The 22,346-nt window shown below is 43.1% G+C and overlaps 1 pseudogene across 1 annotated transcript; it reads left to right on the plus strand.

The window, feature by feature from the left end:
• Positions 1–2,073: 2,073 nt before the first annotated feature.
• Positions 2,074–5,874, plus strand: LOC310773121 (E3 ubiquitin-protein ligase TRIM39-like; annotated as a pseudogene). The gene is made up of 2 exons: positions 2,074–3,369; positions 5,870–5,874. The product of its transcript is annotated as an E3 ubiquitin-protein ligase TRIM39-like (transcript).
• Positions 5,875–22,346: the final 16,472 nt, after the last annotated feature.

A 22,346-nucleotide genomic window follows, 5' to 3' on the forward strand; every position in this document is an offset into this window, starting at 1 on the left:
TTTTGTTTTGTTTTGTTGAAATGTTAATAAATGGGAGCTTCCCCAAACAGCCATCGCTTTCCCGACATTCCTCTCTGTGCACGAACCCTTTCATATGGTAATTAAACATCAAAACACCCGCGGCTTATAGACCGGTGCGGCTTATAGAAGAAAAAAATAGTCAATTTTGGTCCCGCGGCTTATACACCGGTGCGTCTTATAGTCCGGAATTTACGGTATATACTAAAAACTAACTAGTGATTAACCTACCAACTAACCGACCGACTAACTGGCTGACTGATTGACTTTGACTAGCGTAGTACCTGACCTGACTATCTGTCCTGAATATGCGACTGATTTGACCATGCAGTGGGAGGGGAGAGGGAGACACGCACGCGGGAGCCACTTCCCACTGTGACGTAGCAGGCTTTTTCTTGTCAGAATAAAAGTATGTTATTTCCTTCTGAAAAAGGAAGGTGTTTTTCTCCATATTTTTTTTCAAACTTTTTTTTTTTTTTTTTTAATGATGCATTAACTTTTCAAATATACATAGGGACAAGGTTAAGTATACATTTAGCAAAGGAATTACCCTGCTCCATGCTCTTTAAAGACATTCAGCAAGCTCTTAGTAAGGATCCAGTATTGCGCTGCCCAGATTTTGCTAAACATTTTATTCTACAGACTGATGCCTCAGATCGGGGTCTAGGTGCTGTCCTTCTGCAGGGGCCACCTGAGGACCGACACCCCGTGGCCTTCATCAGCCGAAAGCTGTTCCCCAGAGAGACGCGTTACTCAACTATTGAGAAAGAATGTCTGGCGGTGAAGTGGGCCATCGAGTCTCTGAAATATTATCTTCTTGGACGGGAATTCACCCTTGAAACCGACCACAAGGCGCTGAAGTGGATGAATAGAATGAAAGACTCCAATGGAAGGATCACTCGCTGGTACCTCGACCTGCAGCCCTACAGATTCAAGGTACACTACATCCCAGGCAAGGAGAACGTGATTGCCGACTACCTGTCCCGCTGTTCCAGCGAGGTGCCAGAGGAGGGGGAGTGTGTGACGGCTGCACCCAATCGCCGCACATCGTGTCAGTAAACATCTTTAAAAACACCTCTTTCCCTTCATTTAAGTTAGTTTGTATCAGCATTTACATTTACATATCATCATCACCACCACCACATAACAAATCAACACACAGCCTTAGTTTCAAAACACCATCAAACTTTATTTGCATTATTGATACCACATGTTTCTAATTTGAGTGCACGCATTTTGGTTACCATGTTTTATCATTTTGCTATGCTTATATACAACCTCCTTCTTTCTCCTCCTCCATGCTGGGGATCCATGCGTGTGTCTCGTCGGGAGTCGTCCGCCACCTCTTCCGGATACGATCGGCAAAGAGTGAACAAACGTTCCGGACCCTGCTAAATACCAGAGGTGGGGGTGGTGGACTGCACCATCTCCCGGGAGACTATGGGGGGGGGGGGGGGGGGGGATTAGCTGTAGTCTAGTAGTTATGTTAATTTATGTAATGATACAAACGTAATGCTAAACAATTCCAATGCTAATGTGTTTATATTATCTACCTGTTATTTGTGTTGGATTGTTTTGAACATAGTAATTTATTTTTGTATAGCTTAATTAATTTATCCCCCTGCTTAATTTTGTGTGTCTGGCCAGGCCTATATATACCCCTGAGTTCCTCATTTGCTTTTAGGCTCCTCTTCTGTTCAGTTGTTTTTTCTGTTTAATTATTAGCTATATTTTGGGCCCACAAATTATGTTTTTCATTATTTTTTTGTAATTCACATTTGGTTTTGTTACCCTTTGTATTCATTTTTGGGTAAATAAAACCCCAAATTTTGCACCTTCTCCCTGTGTCCTCGTGCCGACTTGCTTGGTCCATCACACTGGAAAACGTCCACTTCAACCTGCTGCTGACATCACAAACTGAATGTGAGTTTTAGAGGAACCACGACTGGAGGTGAAAGTACAGTAACTTTCTAGAGGAGGGAGTGGTGCCAAAATTGTCTGACTCACTTCCTGTTTGAGCTGTCTGTCTGTTTTTGAGCTTCACTGAGAGATAAAATGGCTTCCAGATCAGAGGATCTCTCCTGTTCTGTCTGCCATGACATCAGATCCTGTCCTCCTCTCATGTAGCCACACCTTCTGTAAAGCCTGTCTGCAGAAATGGTGGGCAGGGAAACAAATACGTGAGTGTCCAATTTGTAAGAGAAGATGTTCAAAGAATAGACAACCACCTCGTAACTTGGTGTTGAAGAACCTGTGTGAGGCTTTCTTACTGGAGAGGGATCACAGACCTTCAGCAGGATCTGAGCTTCTCTGCAGTGTGCACTCTGAGAAACTCAAGCTCTTCTGTCTGGACCATCAGCAGCCAGTGTGTCTCATCTGTCGAGATTCAGAAACACACACTGACCACAGATTCAGACCCATTGATGAAGCTGCACGGCATCACAAGGAGGAACTCCAGAAATCGCTGAAGCCCTAACAGGAGAAACTGGAGCTCTTTAATGAAGTCAAAAGAAACTGTGATCAAACAGCAGAACACATTAAGGTCCAGGCCCGACGCACAGAGATGCAGATTAAGGAGGAGTTTAAGAAGCTTCACCAGTTTCTCCAAAAGGAAGAGGAAGCCAGGATCGCTGCACTGAGGGAGGAAGAGGAGCAGAAGAGTCAGACAATGAAGGAGAAGATTGAGGGTCTGAGCAGGGAGATAGCAGCTCTTTCTGACATAGTCAGAGTCATAGAGAAGGAGCTGATAGCTGAAGACATCTCATTCCTGCAGAACTACAAGGCTACAGTGGACAGAGTCCAGCACCCCCTGCTGGAGGATCCACAGCTGGTCTCAGGAGCTCTGATAGACGAGGCTAAACACCTGGGCAACCTCAGCTTCACAGTCTGTGACAAGATGAAGGAGATGGTCTCCTACACTCCTGTGATTCTGGACCCAAAACACTGCCAATCCAAAACTCATCCTGTCTGAAGATCTGACCAGTGTGAGACGTGAAGTGAGACAGCAGCTTCCTGAAAACGCAGAGAGAATTGACTACTGCTCTTCTGCCGTCATCTTTAACTCCTACTCCCGTGTCCTGGGCTGTGAGGGCTTTAACTCAGGAACTCACAGCTGGGATGTTGAGGTTGGAGACAATACAGTCTGGTTACTGGGTGTAGCAGCAGAGGCTGTCCAGATGATAGACGGATACTTACAGTCTAGATTATGGGGAATAGAGTTCTATGATAATAAATACAAAGCACGTTGCCAACCAGAGCCATACCTTGTTTTCCGAATGAAGAAGAAGCCGCAGAGGGTCAGAGTGAGTCTGGACTGGCACAGAGGAAAGCTGTCATTCCATGATGCTGATAGTGACACACACATGCACACCTTCACAGACACCTTCACTGACAGGCTGTTTCCTGTTTCCCGTTCTTGCGTATCAATCCACGCAAGGCGGCCGGCCCGGACGGCATCCCTGGGCGTGTCCTCAAGGCCTGCGGACACCAGCTGGCAGGCGTATTCACAGACATTTTTAACCAGTCCCTCTCCCTCCGGCAAGTTCCCTCCTGCTTCAAAACAGCAACAATTATCCCCATTCCCAAACAGCAGAAAGTGACCAGCCTCAATGACTGGCGCCCAATAGCCCTTACGCCGATAGCCAGCAAATGCTTCGAAAAGCTGGTCATATCACAGATCCGCCCCACACTCCCCCCGGACCACGACCCGCTACAATTCGCATACCGCCCCAACAGGAGCACAGCGGATGCAGTAGCACACGTGCTCCACACCGCCCTCTCCCACCTGGAGGGGAAGGACACCTATGTGAGAATGCTGTTCGTGGACTACAGCTCAGCATTCAACACCATAGTACCCTCCAGGCTGGTAAGCAAACTCAAGGATCTGGGACTAAGCACAGCAATGTGTGACTGGATCCTGGACTTTCTAACAGACCGCCGCCAGGTGGTGAGAGTGGGCAACCTCACCTCCTCCCCACTGACCATCAGCATAGGAGCGCCACAGGGGTGTGTCTCCAGCCCCTTCTGGTATGACCTCTACACCCACAACTGCGTGGCGACTCAAACTTCGAACACCATCGTGAAGTTTGCAGACGACACAGTGGTCGTGGGGCGGATCTCCAGGAGCGACGAGACAGCCTACAGAAAGGAGGTGGAGGCCCTGGAACAATGGTGCCAGGACAACCACCGCTCTCTGAACGTCTCCAAGACAAAGGAGATCATTGTAGACTACAGAAGGGGGGGGGGGGAACACCCCCCCCCAATCACCATCAACGGCACAGTGGTGGAAAGGGTGGACAGCTTCAAGTACCTGGGAATCAATATCCACCAGGACCTGACATGGGCCAACCACACCGCCACTGTTGTCAAAAAGGCCCAACAGCGACTACACGGACTCAGGCGCCTGAAGAAATTCGGGCTAAGGCCAAAAATCCTCAGGGACTTCTACAGAGGCACCATTGAAAGCCTGCTGACTGGCTGCTTCACCACCTGGTACGGGAACTGCACCACCATGGACCGCAGGGCGCTAAGAAGGGTGAGGTGCGCGGCCCAGCACGTAACAGGATGTGAGCTGCCAGAACTGCAAGATCTGTACAACCAGCGGTGCCTCAGGAGGTCCCTGAAGATCATCAAAGACACAAACCACCCCCACAACAGTCTGTTCTCCCTGCTACCCTCAGGGAGGAGATACAGGGTCCCAAGAGCACGCACAAATCGCTTGAGGGACAGTTTCTTCTCACAGGCCACGAGACTCCTTAACATACAAATAGTGTAGTAGCCGTACTGTACCGCACTGCAGCTGCTACCATCACTAATGTTCAATAGTATGTTTAATTAGGTATATGCTATTTGCACCTAACAGAATGTTATTATGTTTAATTATGTTTAAAGTATGTTCATGCCATTTGCACATATGGGCAGTGAATACGCCACTGTCTGTGGCGTGTCTTACTGCTTTATTGCTTGTTGCCTCTTGTTTTTATTTATTTATCTTTTATTTTTTGCACTATGTTGTAACAGAGCCTACAGCACAAGAATTTCACACGTGATACTTGTACTACGGAGTGACAATAAAAATCTTGAATCTTGAATCCATACTTCAACACTGAGGAAGAACTCTCTCTGAAGATTTTACCAGTGAAGGTTTTTGTAACAGTGGACCAGCACAGAGATGATGATGTTGATGATGATGATGATGATGATGATGATGATGATGATGATGATGATGATGATTACGACGATGATGACCATTACCGTACTACCAGTACTGAATTGCAATGCAGATTTAGGTGCCTCTTTATATAACTTTGCAAGGCAGATGGATTTGCAGGAGATCATGAGATCAGATCATGATTTGTGAAATAAACCATTTGAAAGTGTCAGGTTACCTCATCACCACCATGTTCCATGCCCAAGCTGCTGAGTGGAATATCGCCCTCCGGTACTCCGAAACCGGCACCACACGCACCTTCACTAACATCGTTTGGAGCGTGTCACTTGAAATCCTCTTTAAAAAATCCACTTTATATTCACTTAAAAAAGTATGATGTGTGAGAGGTACTGTAGTAAAAGGTAAAAAGGCTTTATTATAGCAGCTACATTATAATAACAGCGACTAACGCGCATCGACCAAGAACCAGTCTTCATCAGAGTCAAAGTAATGATGGAGAAATTATTATAGGAGACATTTTTTCAGAATAATCCAGAAAGTCTTGAGCTTTATCAAAGATATGAGAAAATAATACAATACAATACAATACAATACAATACAATACAATACAATACTTATTAAAGCTGCAGAAATGTCTGTTATATCAGAATAAATGTGAATCTCTGTGTGTTGCATAATCAGGTTGATTTGCTTATGATTTCTGTCTCCATTATTTAGGTAAGCTTTGGAAACACAGTAGCAGCCTATAATTGTCATGCTAATAAAACTGATTGAAAAGGAAATTGAATAAAGATATAGATCTGACCATCCATCCTAATATAAGAATGCAAAGTCTCTGCAGTGTGTGAGTGAGCAGAATTGTGTTCGGCCACTGCTATGCCATTCTACGTGCGATCGCGCTGAATCTTTCAAGAAGTGTAAAGAGCACCCCTGCCAGTGATCTAATGGAGCCAGATTTTTGATTATAGGTAATTAGGGCCAACTAAATGGGCAAAAATGGATCATTAGTGGCTAAAATGCCTCAACACAGTTTCAGCGCCATAATTATTTTATTATACATAAACTATATGTATATTTTATTAAGCCATTTTTCCATGACAATGAGTTCATTTAATGTTATTTTCTGCAGATATTGAGTTATTTTGTCATTATCGCCAGATAACACCTGTTGTTTTCCAGACTACAGCAGTCAGTTTTGTAGGCCAACCCAGAAGTTATCGCTGGGTTCCCTCGTCTGGAAGTCAATGTTTTTTTTTGTATGGGGATTTTAGTTAGATGCCTGAAATAAGGTCTGGTTAACCGTTTTGGAAACTGAGACCTTTGTGTTCAGCAACATAATATCCACAAATGAACACCACTTATATGATTTTTTTTAAGTGGAAATGCGATCGTCAAAATTGGGGAGTTTCAGAAAATGCTTCAAAAATAATTAAAGTGGTGTTCATTTGTGAAGATTATCTTGCTGACACAAAGGTAGCATAAACGTTTGTTAACCACAGAACTTATTTCAGGCATCTAACCAAAATCCCCATACAAAAAAGAAAAAGCCCATAGACTTCCAGACGAGAGAACGAGGCGATGCTAACTTCCGGGTTTTACGACCAATTCCTGTGGCACTCTATATTTCATAAAGTACTGCAGTTCAACTATATCTCCATAGCAACCTCAGCCTGTTTTTAATTGAAGCCTGAGGCCAGTCTGCATCCCTTTCATCCCCCCCCCACACACACACACACATGGGTTAGATTACACACATAAAGACACCCACACTGGCTTCTGAACAAGTAGAAACACACACAGGGCTTGCACCGACACCTATGATGTGCACATGCACATGCACATGCACATGCACACACACACACACACACACACACACACACACACACACACGTGCGCACGTGTACGCACACACACAGTGCTCCAAGGCGTACTGGTACTTCAAACTGAAGCGTCTCCCTGGGGGAGGAAGCACCATGGCGTCTGTCATGTGCTCCTGATGCTGCAGGTTCAAATCAGGTTCATCACCCACATCTATTCTGTGTGTGTGTGTGTGTGTGTGTGTGTGTGTGTGTGTGTGTATGTGTGCGCGCGCGTGCGTGTGCGTGTGTGTGTGTGTGTGTGTGTGTGTGTATGTCTGTCTCTATGAGAGTCTCTCTCTCTCTCTCTCTTTGTCTCTGTTTTGATTGAGTGGTGTTCTTCTCCTACACACCTGTCACTGATACTCAGGTGTGCAGCATCTCGTTTTGATCACTTTGTTCTTTTGGTACCGGTCGAGGAACGCTCTGCTGAAAGATTACAGTAAATAATGTTGCATTGCTATCTGGAATTCATCACTTCTTTCCAAAAACATGATTTTGTCATTGAAAACAGAGCTGTTTCCTTATAAGTCTCAAAGTTTTAAGTAAAAGTTTGGATATTGATGCTACTTTAGCGTAGGCTACACAATTTTTTAGTGATAGTAGCTCGCTCCATGCTGACACTTTAGCATAATTTTCAGTGATACTAGCTCCATGCTAACACTTTAATCTACATGATTAGCAGGTGACTAGCATTATCTAAAGCACACATGGGCAAAATGCGGCCCCAGGTCCAGACCCGGCCCCTGGACCATCTCAATCCGGCCCCCAACCAAAGAAAAACAAAACAACTCCCAAAAACGCAACAAAAGGCAGAGTTATGTTAGTAAATCTCATCTGCTACAGCCATTGGATTTGTATCATGTCACATAGTGTGTAGGCTAAAGAGTTAGTTATGATTATCACGCCACATAGTGTAGGCTAAAGAGTTAGTTATGATTATCACGCCACATAGTGTAGGCTAAAGAGTTAGTTATGATTATCACTCCACATAGTGTATGCTAAAGAGTTAGTTATGATTATCACGCCACCTGTGTAGGCTAAAGAGTTAGTTATGATTATCACACCACATAGTGTAGGCTAGTCTAGGCTAAAGAGTTAGTTATGATTATCACACCACATAGTGTAGGCTAGTCTAGGCTAAAGAGTTAGTTATGATTATCACACCACAGTGTAGGCTAAAGAGTTAGTTATGATTATCACACCACATAGTGTAGGCTAGTTTAGACTACTTAGTAATGATTATCACGCCACATAGTGTAGGCTAGTCTAGGCTAAAGAGTTAGTTATGATTATCACACCACATAGTGTAGGCTAGTCTAGGCTAAAGAGTTAGTTATGATTATCACACCACAGTGTAGGCTAAAGAGTTAGTTATGATTATCACACCACATAGTGTAGACTAGTTTAGACTACTTAGTAATGATTATCACGCCACATAGTGTAGGCTAGTCTAGGCTAAAGAGTTAGTTATGATTATCACACCACATAGTGTAGGCTAGTTTAGACTACTTAGTAATGATTATCACGCCACATAGTGTAGGCTAGTTTAGACTACTTAGTTATGATTATCACGCCACATAGTGTAGGCTAGTCTAGGCTAAAGAGTTAGTTATCATTATCACACCACATAGTGTAGGCTAGTTTAGACTACTTAGTAATGATTATCACGCCACATAGTGTAGGCTAGTTTAGACTACTTAGTAATGATTATCACGCCACATAGTGTAGGCTAGTTTAGACTACTTAGTTATGATTATCACGCCACATAGTGTAGGCTAGTCTAGGCTAAAGAGTTAGTTATGATTATCACGCCACATAGTGTAGGCTAGTCTAGGCCAAAGAGTTAGTTATCATTATCACACCACATAGTGTAGGCTAGTTTAGACTACTTAGTAATGATTATCACGCCACATAGTGTAGGCTAGTTTAGACTACTTAGTTATGATTATCACGCCACATAGTGTAGGCTAGTCTAGGCTAAAGAGTTAGTTATGATTATCACGCCACATAGTGTAGGCTAGTCTAGGCCAAAGAGTTAGTTATCATTATCACACCACATAGTGTAGGCTAGTTTAGACTACTTAGTAATGATTATCACGCCACATAGTGTAGGCTAGTTTAGACTACTTAGTTATGATTATCACGCCACATAGTGTAGGCTAGTCTAGGCTAAAGAGTTAGGGTAACGCTTTAGAATACAGCCCGCAAATAAGCATGTAGTTATAGTATAACTACGGGGTACAAGGAGTGTAGTTATAGTATAACTACGGGGTACAAGGAGTGAATTTAGACTTTAATTAGAGGGTAACACGATCGGTAGTTATAGTATAACTACGGGGTACAAGGAGTGTAGTTATAGTATAACTACGGGGTACAAGGAGTGAATGTAGACTTTAACTAGAGGGTAACAAGATCTGTAGTTATAGTATAACTACGGGGTACAAGGAGTGTAGTTATAGTATAACTACGGGGTACAAGGAGTGAATTTAGACTTTAACTAGAGGGTAACAAGAGCTGTAGTTATAGTATAACTACGGGGTACAATGAGTGTAGTTATAGTATAACTACGGGGTACAAGGAGTGTAGTTATAGTATAACTACGGGGTACAAGGAGTGAATTTAGACTTTAACTAGAGGGTAACAAGATCTGTAGTTATAGTATAACTACGGGGTACCACTGTAGTTATAGTATAACTACGGGGTACAAGGAGTGAATTTAGACTGTAACTAGAGGGTAACAAGATCTGTACTTATAGTATAACTACGGGGTACCACACTGTACTTACAGGGTAACTATGGGGTCGCGGGCTGTATTCTGAAGCAGGGGACCAATTCTGTACTTATAGGATAATTACGGGGTACCACACTGTACTTACAGGGTAACTACGGGGTCGCGGGCTGTATTCTAAAGCAGGGGACCAATTCTGTACTTATAGGCTAATTACGGGGTACCACACTGTACTTATAGTGTAACTACGGGGTACAATAAGTGAATTTAGACTGTAACTACAGGGTAACAAGATCTGTAGTTATAGTATAACTACGGGGTATAAGACTGTAGTTATAGTATAACTACGGGGTATAAGATAGATAGATAGATAGATAGATACATTTTTATTTCTGTGTCATGCACCATATTCAAGGTGCCCAGCCCGTCTGGGCTTACAAGACTCAAATCATTCAAGTTCAACAATACAAACAAATCAACAAACAAGCTACAAAATGCTCAAACATAAACAAGACAGAGTTATATATTCAGATGAACAGCTTCTCCATTCTGAGTTTCCAAGCCCTCCCAATAAACCTGGCCAAACTGAAGACTTCATCTCTGAACAACCATTCCAACTTCGCATCATCTCCTGACCAAAATAGTTCCGGTTTCTTATTTTGCATTAACTGAAATAGAGATAATCTTGGTTCCTCATATAGCGTACAATGAAACAAAAAATGAAATTCATCTTCCACAACACCTAATTCACATACAGTACAAAGTCTCTCCTCCTCAGCAATAGAATTGAACCTGCCAACCTCAATAGCCAAAGGGAGGGTACCCGTTCTCAACTGGGCACATAAAGATCTTCTGGATCTATCCAGGGGTAAAGTAACATAGGGTTCTGGAGTGAACATATTTTTAATTTGAACATACATTATAAGACTGTAGTTATAGTATAACTACAGGGTATAAGACTGTAATTATAGTATAACTACGGGGTATAAGACTGTACTTATAGTATAACTACGGGGTATAAGACTGTAGTTATGAATGTTTGAATGTTTGAATGTTATGAAGAATGTTTAATCATGTTTTTAAGGTGTCTACGCTAGAAAAGAAAAGGAAAGGTTTACTGTTATTGCTTGTTGTTCTCTTGTTTTACTGCATCTATATGCCCTGTTTTTGCACTGTTATACTGTTATTTGCACTATGTTGTAACGGAGCCTACAGCACAAGAATTTCACACGTGATACTTGTACTACGGAGTGACAATAAAAATCTTGAATCTTGAATGTTATAGTATAACTACGGGGTATAAGACTGTAGTTATACTATAACTACACTCCTTGTACCAGATTTTGTTACCCTCTAGTTAAAGTCTAAATTAATTCCTTGTACCCCGTAGTTATACTATAACTACACTCCTTGTACCCCGTAGTTATACTATAACTACAGACCTTGTTACCCTCTAGTTAAAGTCTAAATTCACTCCTTGTACCCCGTAGTTATACTATAACTACACTCCTTGTACCCCGTAGTTATACTATAAGTACAGATCTTGTTACCCTCTAGTTAAAGTCTAAATTCACTCCTTGTACCCCGTAGTTATACTATAACTACAGTGTGGTACCCCGTAGTTATACTATAAGTACAGATCTTGTTACCCTCTAGTTAGAGTCTAAATTCACTCCTTGTACCCTGTAGTTATACTATAACTACACTCCTTGTACCCCGTAGTTATACTATAACTACATGCTTATTTGCGGGCTGTATTCTAAAGCGTTACCAGAGTTAGTTATGATTATCATGCCACAGTGTGGGCTAAAGAGTTAGTTATGATTATCACGCCACAGTAGGCTAAAGAGTTAGTTATGATTTATGGATGAGTCTGGTGTCTGTGTTCTCAACACTTAACAGGAAGTTGACCAGAATCTATTAAAAACTTAATGGTATATAACTTTAACATGAGAAACCAGTAAGGGATCTGTTTCATTGAGGCCAAAACATTAAAACCACAGACATGGTTTTGATACTACTAGTATTTTGGCCTCAATCAACAAAATGGAAACAATAATGTTGAAAATATTTAACTCGTAGAGAGGATCATTGGCTTCTTTAAACTCATAAATTATTCACACAGAGACACATTAATACATTAACACACGCACGCATGCACACGCGCGCGCGTGCACACACACAGCACAACCCCTCTGGTGTGTGTCAGGTCCCAGTGAGGCCGTCTGTCCCAAGGTTCAGAGAGGGACTCAGGTGAACCACAGTGAACACTGAACACACACACACACCCACCAACGCACATGCACGCACGCGCGCGCGCACACACACACACACACACACACACATACACACACACTCACTCACACTCACACTCACACTCACACACTCACTCTCTCGCTCTCTCTCTCTCTCTCTCTCTCTCTCTCTCACACACAGACACACACACACACCCTTTCGACAAGACAAAGGAAGGCTCCAGTGAGACAGAACAGAAGTGAACAGGGCGTTGCCCGCCATCTTGGAACAAATGGCGAAACCAATTGAGCAAAGAGGAAAATGGAAATATGATCTTTCCATTTTCCTCTTTGCTCCAAAATATGAAAGAGAGAAAGAGAGAGGCAGAGAGACAGAGAGAGAGAGAGAGAGAGAGAGAGAGAGAGCTTTCATGTCATCTTAATTCAATAAATTAGTCAGTTTAGCAATTAGCCATCAACTCTGTCATACAATTAGCAAGAGGAGAGGATGCATAGACACTCCAAACCTTATGACCTGTTCGAATATCTCTAGCTACTCAGCCTACTTCGCCTGCTGACTGCTGTGTATCTGTGAGGCAGTCGTTTCTTGCTAAATCCTCCCAAGTCAAATGACAGATAAAAAATAGGCTATGTAGCGTTACAAAATATGCGGTTTCTATCCCGAGTTTAGCCGCCCATTTCTGACAGGAGTTGGAGTTGCAGCAATGATCAAAGGAAGGGGGAGTCGCTACATGAACAATATGGTGCAACTCTATAGGCAACAGTCAAACGTGTGCAGCCTGGGCACACGTTTGACTGTAATGCCTAGAGTGTCTCCCATCATATTACAGTAGGCTACTTGCCCAGATAGTTTTCACAAGCCATTAATATTGCCAATCATAATATGATTGTGTTTATTCAGGGCCGTTTCTGGGCCTTTTGGGGCCCTATGCAACAAGTTACAGTGGGGCCCCCAAACCACTGTCATAATGGTAATGGAATATCTTAGTTTCAACTGTATCGAGCTAACAAGGCGCAGCTTTGTGTTTATATGTGTGGTTTATGTGGAGTTTGGGAACTATCACGATCTCTATTTCAAGTTAGCTTGCTAGGGCAGCACTTAACCCCGCCTGCTTGAAGAAGAAAACAAGTGGGGGCGGGGGGAAGTAACGAGACGTAGCGGAGGCAACATGATTCCATCAATAAATCGATTTCCCACCCGTGCTTGTATACTGGGACAAGGACAGTAGTCCGAGTAATAGCCTAATCAAGCTATAACCATAGCTCGACTTAACTGTGCATGTAAACGTACTGACTACGTAGGCTACTAGTCAGTGCACATGCACTTAAAAAATCAAATTATTGCATTAGCCCGCCTAAAACTGGACTTTTGAAATGCATGTAAACATGTTAGTTCAACTAAAATCGAAGTTATAAAAGTCTGACTAACACACCCAGATAATGCGATTGGGAGTCGATTTACTCCTGCATGTATACAGCAGAGCAATACAGGCCAGTGTTTATTCAGGGCCGTTTCTGGGCCTTTTGGGGCCCTATGCAACAAGTTACAGTGGGGCCCCCAAACCACTGTCATAATAATATCCCTAAATGAACATGAAGAATGACAAGGCATACTTCATTGTCAGTAAATATTTTGGTAATGGAATATCTTAGTTTCAACTGTATCGAGCTAACAAGGCGCAGCTTTGTGTTTATATGTGTGGTTTATGTGGAGTTTGGGAACTATCACGATCTCTATTTCAAGTTAGCTTGCTAGGGCAGCACTTAACCCCGCCTGCTTGAAGAAGAAAACAAGTGGGGGCGGGGGGAAGTAACGAGACGTAGCGGAGGCAACATGATTCCATCAATAAATCGATTTCCCACCCGTGCTTGTATACTGGGACAAGGACAGTAGTCCGAGTAATAGCCTAATCAAGCTATAACCATAGCTCGACTTAACTGTGCATGTAAACGTACTGACTACGTAGGCTACTAGTCAGTGCACATGCACTTAAAAAATCAAATTATTGCATTAGCCCGCCTAAAACTGGACTTTTGAAATGCATGTAAACATGTTAGTTCAACTAAAATCGAAGTTATAAAAGTCTGACTAACACACCCAGATAATGCGATTGGGAGTCGATTTACTCCTGCATGTATACAGCAGAGCAATACAGGCCAGTCGGACTGGAACTGGATGAGGCGATCAGCACATGCGCTAAAGTCCCCGTGCCAGGCTTTGATCCGGAAGTCGAATGCACAAAACGTAAACAGAGGGTGCATCTCAAAAGACAATGTATCTCAAAAGTAGAGCGTACTACACGAAAAAGACAATGGGATTTCAAACAAGACTGCCTTTTCTGAACATTCGGACACTGCATTTTTCAGACAGAAAGAAATTAAACTTGTTCAAGACCCGTCTCTGTATCAGCAACACACTCGCGAGATTTGGCAACAGGAACTTATGTTAGCGATTAGCTAAAGCTAAATGTGAACTTCAATGAAGTAGCTAAATTGTGTTTTTTTATGGAATATCTTAGTTTCAACTGTATTGAGCTAACAAGGGGCCGCTTTGTGTATATATGTGTGGTTTATGTGGAGTTTGGGAACTATCACGATTTCTATTTCAAGTTAGCTTGTGATGGAACAAACACCCTGAAGCAGCCACTTGCTAGGTCAGCACTAAACCCGCTTAAAGCCTGCTTGAAGATGAAAACAAGTAGGGCGGGAGGGAGTAACGAGACTTGGGGAGAATCGATTTCCCACCCGTGTTTGTTTACTAGGACATGGACAGTAGTTGAGTAAATAGCCTAATCAAGCTATACGTAGGGACACTCTGGAGTTACTTCCGGTCTGTTGCTGCGCAATGAATGGTAGCATGGGGGGTAGCGCTCATTGTTTTGAATGGGGAGTTTTCCCCGCTTCCAGGTCCCCGTGCTGCCCGTGACACGTGAGTGTCCCTATATAACCATAGCTCGACATACTGAGTGATGGTTAGCTGACCAGATACTAGCCTATTATTGTAGTTAGCTAGCTAGCAAGATCTGACACCAATCAGCTTAGGCCATGATGAGTGTGTGTATGTCCAATTGTGATGGACTTGTGTCTGTGTTGGTTCCTCCATACTGGCCTTCTCTCTCTCCCCTCCTCAGGCGACCTTCATCTGCCATCATGAGCTGGTCTTTCGTCACCGCTGGCCCTGCTCGTCCAGTCATTTGTCGTCGCCCCGGCGGTTCGTCGACAAGTCTGACCCCCTCTTTGTTTCCTTCCCTTTCTTGCATGGTGCCACCGAATGCGCCCCCGCAGAACTTTCATATCACCTACTTCTTGGCTATTTTATCTTGTTCCCCTGAATTCTCGTATCACTCACAGACTCTTTTCCTGTTTTTGCAATATTCTTTCGTTCCTCTGAAATTAGGAACATTTAAAGACTCAACTTTTTGAACTTTTTATTGTCCATAACTCTGTATAGTGTTTGTAACTGTAAATGTTTAGCTGGGAATCTATTGCATCTCAGCTTCAGGTATCACTTCGGGGGGTTCCTTCCAAGAAATTAACATGAAATTAGCATGAGGTGCTAGCTTCAACAGCACTGACTCTGGAGTTAGAAAGTGAGAGCTGAGAGAGAGGAAGAAGACCGCCAATCACTGACTCTTCTTCTGCTCTCTAATTTAGGAATGTGGTTCAGGATGTGGTTTTCATAACAATGCAGATTGTACTTCATTTCCCTGCTGACAGTGGCACAAGCAGAGACCAACACACACACACACACACACACACACACAAACACACACACACAAACACACAGAGCTACTGACTCGAATGCACACACACACACACACACACACACACACATTATGCCAGCCAATGTGGACACCAGGGCTGTAATATTCGAGTCTGGACTCGGATTCAAGTTTTGACGGTCTCAGACTCGTATGGGGGGAAGGTCGAGACACACACACACACAAATACATGCATGATAATTGTGCTGCCCTGCCCCTGATCACAACTTGCATTGACTTCATGCCTAGCTGCCCGCGTACTGCACGCTGCACACATGCCCGTAACTACCATTGAGGACACCGAGGTCATGACCTCTGTATTTTTTATTTTTTTAATAGCCCGGCCCCCAGATCTATTCATCTGTCATTGATGTTTTAAAGCCCTCATAAATAACATGATATATGACATAGTTGATCAGAAATGCAACAATTTGCTTCCTCTCTGTGTGAAGGAAGAGACAACTCACCACAACGTTCACATTTTGCATTGGGGCTAGATTGGGGCTTGACTTTGGAGACAGTTCTATTGAAGTGAATGGGTAACTCCCCTCTTATGGCTCATTTCCACCACATATAACAGCACAGTACAGCTCTACTCGACCTGGTCTTACTCGTCTCTACTTGATATAGACTCTGTTTCCATAGAAGTTTACTTGCCTCCGCCCACACCTGGTCGTCATAGCGACCGCATAGCTGAAGTAGGCTATAATGTATAACGTTAAAATTAAATCCATACACAGAACTTTTAAACTGGTTATGAAATACTGGTGCCTGTAAATGACCTACAGTGTACATGGGCAAATGTGAGAATCGGCCAGGAGAATGGATATCAGTTTGTTGTTACTCAAACTCACATCAGTCACATGCATGCACTGCGCGGGGGACGGGAGTTGCGCTACGGGCAGAAGGGAAGCCTCTACCCCGGCGGCAACTCACCAGGCAAGACCGTGGCTTCGCTAAACCCCCGCCTCCGGCCTAGCGGAGCCGACGTTACGCAACTACAAAGGGCTTCCCGAGGAGTGGACTTTTTCTCTCTCAAAACAATTGAAAACCACCGTCATGTTAAAGCTGAGCAAGGAGATCAATTTTATTTCACCAGAGCCGAAGGCAGCAACACAAAAGACTGATAGAAATAACAGAAGAGAGGGTAAGCCCCACTAACCTGGTATCCAGCATTGACAGTAGACAGTAAACACGATTCTGCCTGACCAATCAGTCGTCTGCAGTGTTTTCACGTCACGGTATGGTACCGGGTTCACAGCGCTGGAACCTCAACAAAGCAGGGACCAAAACTAGCACGACTCAACCCCAACTCAACCCGGGCTGTCCACGTTTTTGATCGGTGGAATGAGACAAAAAAGCGAGACGAGCTGGGCGGGGCCGCGCTGATACCAGCGGTGGAAATGGGCCATAAGTGATGTTTGTGTAGATGGGCCATTGTATTTAATTGAGCAGTATTCTGCCATATGTGACCTGTAGCCAGGGGCGGAGCGACCCTATCAGCCCAGAGGGGGCGAAGCTCTTAGGGAAGCCCCATCAATTTTTTTTATATTTTTTTTTAAGGCCAGGCCAGGCCGCAAAGAAAAATTTGCCTTTTTTGCATGTTTGAATCGGTTTTAGCCATATTTAGTGGAATATCTCATTTTAAACACACCAATGTTATTGTCTATTGATTGAATTCCTCTCACACTCACACCACTGACTTTATTAAATAGTCATTTTAAGTCACAACTGTAAAATAGCTGATAGCCCCTATATCCGAAAACACAATTTGTCACTCATTGAGTAGTCTCTTAAAACAGACTGTATCATCTACATCCGGCGAATGCAGCTATACAGTCTGTACGTTACACCCCCAGAACATGCACAAGGAAGTTGGGAAAAAAACCTTCAGACTGGAAGGAAGTTCTACGGAATCCGACCAATCACGACACGCGAATGCGGCATATTGGATTCTGATTGGACTAATGAGCGAAAGACCCGCCTTTCTGCCGGCATATTGGATTCTGATTGGACTAATGAGCGGAAGACCCGCCTTTCTGCTTCCCATTCCGGTTGGTGCATGATTCTCCCCCACGAAGTACAGACGGTATGGCGGAAGCATTTGAAAATTGCGGAAGCCAACTCGTCTGTTCTAAGAGACTACTCATTGAGCCAAGTAATATTATGTCCAAGAAAGCCTACAGTGAAGCCACTTTACAGACAAGCTTGTTCTGAAGAAGAAAAAGAAAAACACAGGTTGCCAGCCGGGCCCGGTGGCCTGGCCTGGCCTGCAATTTTTTTTTTTTTTTTGATGGGCCCCCCTGACGAGTGGGCCCCGGGGCGGGCGCACCCTCTGCCCCAGTGTATGCTCCGCTACTGCCTGTAGCCTATGCAGAATATATATTATGTGGGGACACATTTATTTTTTGTATCATTGTAAAGCAACAGCACAGTAAAGAGGATATGGAATATATAATAATCTAATATGTCTTTATAGATCTAGCCTCTTAATTTTGCTCTCAAAGTGTACCAGATTGAAGCATTTTACTTTAAAATGGACAACATTTTCTAACCCCCCCATGCCGTGCTAAAATTACCTCGGGATTTGTCAAACCCTGGCTATGGCCACAGCGCACGCATGAAAAATAGACCAGACGCCGAAACTATCGCTGCAGCACGCGTGACGCTTTGCTTCAGCATGGCTTGGCGAGGCAACACACTGCGGCCGGTGTAATCAGTCTCCCCTGTTAACAAGGATGCTGAAATGAAACTGCCTCGTTGCTTCAGCGCAGGATTGATGTTTGGATCACTGTTTTGATCTTGAGAGCAAAGTAGACTTGTTTGTGCCCGTTTTCGAGTGTGTTTGGGGGGAGCAGAAATACTGCTGGGCACACATGTACCCAGCAGTCTGCTGGGTACAGTGTGACATCAGTGTGTGTGTGTGCCCCCCATGACATCACTGATCAGTCTTGTCACAATGCCTCCTTGTGTGTGTGTGTGTGTGTCCGTGCACCCTTATGACATCACTTTTGACATCATCACTGATGACATCACATCATTAGCTAATTAGCCTAATTAAAAAACCCGCACTGGTGCCCTTTTTTGTATGTTTCATCCCGATCGCACTTGAAACGGCATAGCTGTGGACGGACACAGTAATGAATTAATGTCACCGCTGATCTTCTAAAGTAATTGTGTCTGATACAGTATCCCCATTGCATTTGTGTTTATAGTCTATATACTTAAAGCATATGCTACAAATGAAAATGCCAGTGTTTTACTATAAACTTAGCACATCAGTGTGCAGCTGGCATGTGGAAAGGTCCGTTTAGTTAGTGTTTGTTTGTAAAGGTTTCTGACAGACACACAGACAAGTACACAGGCTACAAAAACAGTCACTCACTTTGAACCTAACCAAAATGCCACCATTTCACACAGGAGGCGAATAGCAGTCAGAACTGAATACTGATATTATAGCATGATTGTTTTATTCAACATGCAGGCAGTGCCCTCTGCTGATTATTTATGGAACTGCACAGCAGCTCTAAAATGAGGGGACTCATCCGTCAAACTCCTGAAGTTTGCAGATGACACAACAGCCATCGGCTTCATCCGAGACGGCGACGAGTCTGCATACAGACAGTAGGTTGAACAGCTGGCCCTTTGGTGCAGTCATAACAACCTTGAGCTGAACAAGCTCAAAACTCTAGAGATGATCGTGGACTTCAGAAAGAGCCCCCCTCAACATATCCAACAGTAGGCTATGTGTCTACGGTGGAATCCTACAGTACGTTCCTGGGATCTATTATCTCCCAGGACCTAAAGTGGGAGGCCAACATAGGCACCGCCAACCAGTGCGTCACACCCTTCCCCCCAGCAGCTCACACTTCATGACTGTTCAGATGCGAGTAGTAGCGAAGATGAGAGGAGTGACTGTGGAGAATTCTACTTCAAAAAACTTTATTAATACCACAAGGGGCAACTGAATTTAGAGCAGCTTGTATACAAAACACAGAAACATCATACATACAAACAAGTGAATATGCCATGGAGTTAGAATGTGAAGTTACACCATAAGACGAAGAATGCACAGTAAAAAAAAAGTAATTAGTAAATAGTAATAAAGGACATTCCCACCCATACAATCTATTTAGCATTTAAAAGTCTGATTGCAGATGGAATAAATGATTTAGAATGGCGGTTAGTTTTGCAAGCAGGCAACGACGACCCGATGGCAACAGAGAAAATTCACCTGCAAGAACATGTCCAAAAGAAGCTCAAATACTCGCTGCTTTCCGGAGGATTTGGTTGCAGAAAGAGTTGAGGTCTCTTTGTTTCAACAGATTGAATCAACAGATTTAGATGAAGAGTAGCAGCCCTAATCAATGTAAAGTTGCAAATTCAGTGTAAATCCTATGTTAAATTCCTTGTTACTTTGTTAAATACCTATACTGCCATAAAGTGGATATTGATGTACAAATGTATGCCTGTGTATTCCAATAAACACCTTAATTCAATAATACATTGTGAATTAATTCAGAAATCTCTGACCTGCGAAATTACTGACCATAGCGAGCGAAGGTTTGTTTCTCATGAACCACAAATGTTGAACTTTTTGACCTCTGAGATTGACCCTTTGTACTTAAATGTTGTTTTACTGTTTATTATAACCCAACTCAATGAGCAGAGCTTTCATTAGAGCCTAATATGAAGGCTCTACAATTTTGAAAAAATCAACCTTTTTGAGCTGAAAATTGGCAGCCATCTTGGATTTGAAGGTAAAAAATAGTCCAAATCATCGAAATGACATAAATTATGAATCCCTCGACCCAAAAAGTCTCCGAAATCATGTCATTTGCAGCATTGTAGGCCAAAACATTGAAAAGTTAATTTCCAACGTAGCCGGTGGCAGCCATTTTGGATTTAGGGCTCTAAAAAAGTTGCCCGCATTTTCGCGAAAGCTGCAGGAGTTAAATTTGTTTTATAACCTTCATGACAAATCCACTTAGAAACGAACCTCCGCGGTCACGGAATCACACGCAATGACCCAACTATTGGCTCCGACTTGCCTGATTGCCCCCCCGGCGCACCATTCATAATGGGGGTAGTGCAGTAGGCTATATGAGAATATGGATCAGTGGCAGATAAGCTCACAAAATTAAACATCACAAAACTACGTGAGTCACATTTTAATTCATCAACACTGCAGTAATAATATACAGTGTGCTGCTGTTAGTCGATTAACTTGTGCGTCAGACAGCGAGGGGAAATGTTTGTGCGTTTAAAATAAATGAGTGTCAGTCTATTTGTTGTATTGTATATATTATTTCTATGCGAGTGTGTTTATATGTATGCATGTGTGTGTATTAGGGGTTTCACAAACTAGTCGGTTATCAAAACCACTAGTCGACACTGTGCATGATAGTAGACTAATCTGTGGTTTTAGGAATAAACAATATAAATAAATCAATACATTGGACATAGATTTGTTTGAACAATCATTTTCTACATGATTCCATGTTAAATAAACAGAATTGAAGGTTTCAGAGAGGGAAAGACTCCCGTCTATGATGTTACTGTCGTCAGTCGGTAGGTATCTTCAGCTCAGACAAGTTGCTGGGGTTTAGCGGCTCATTTATAAACTGTTAATCAAGGCCTCTGCTATTTCACATGCCCTCAGGTTGGTCCCGCCTACATTAGTTAACCCTTTACTAGTCTCTCCCCAGACTCAAATATTACGTTGAATCGCTGCGCTCCGCATACTACATAAGTGAGTCCCTACCAGTTAACAGCCACTGCTGGTTTTGAAGGCGGGTTGAAATTGAATGGTCGTAGCCAGTGGCGGCCGGCCACTAGAGGGCACCAGGGCGCCGCCCCACCTACTGTATCCACATCATTGACAGTAAATATCCACATGAAGAAGAGAGAAATAAAACATTCTATATATTTTTTTATGAGCGAGGTGAATATTAGATACTGAGTATATAATCTGCAATAAATATGTAGATTCATAATTATCTACATGTGTACTGTTTTTGGGTCAATATTTTCTTGCACCGAATAGCCACGGACGCCGTCCGGGGACTTCCGGTTTCCACCAGTGCAGATCATTAGAGTATCAGGATCTGTGTAGTTGCACAAAGGGATTTGGGTGGGCTGGGACCAGATCACCCTGAGCTCGCCATTAAACAACAGGCTACAGACAGAGGAAGAAAATACACTCGGGTCTTTTTCAGACGTTTCTAGTAGCTAGTAACGTCTGTTACTAGTTGCTTGATTTAGGGCTGGAGTGGACGATAATTCAATAGCCTATTATTGTTGTCTTTCAGTGGAATCATCGTGATCATATGAAGTTATTTTAATAGTGACATTTTTGCTGTCTAAATTGATGATGACAAGCAAATGTTACTTAAAAACTGATCAAATGAGGTATGGCAGGAATATTATTTGAAAATATAAGGTTTTACTTCGTTTCGAACTCGAGCTCTCACTCTAGTGCCTTATCCGCTGCGTACGCAGCCCACTGGAAGACTGTTATTTTTGCTCCAAAAATGACTTTTATCATTAAAACCG

This window comes from Poromitra crassiceps, assembly GCF_964638095.1.
Source record: "Poromitra crassiceps genome assembly, chromosome: 3".
Lineage (NCBI taxonomy): Eukaryota > Metazoa > Chordata > Actinopteri > Beryciformes > Melamphaidae > Poromitra > Poromitra crassiceps.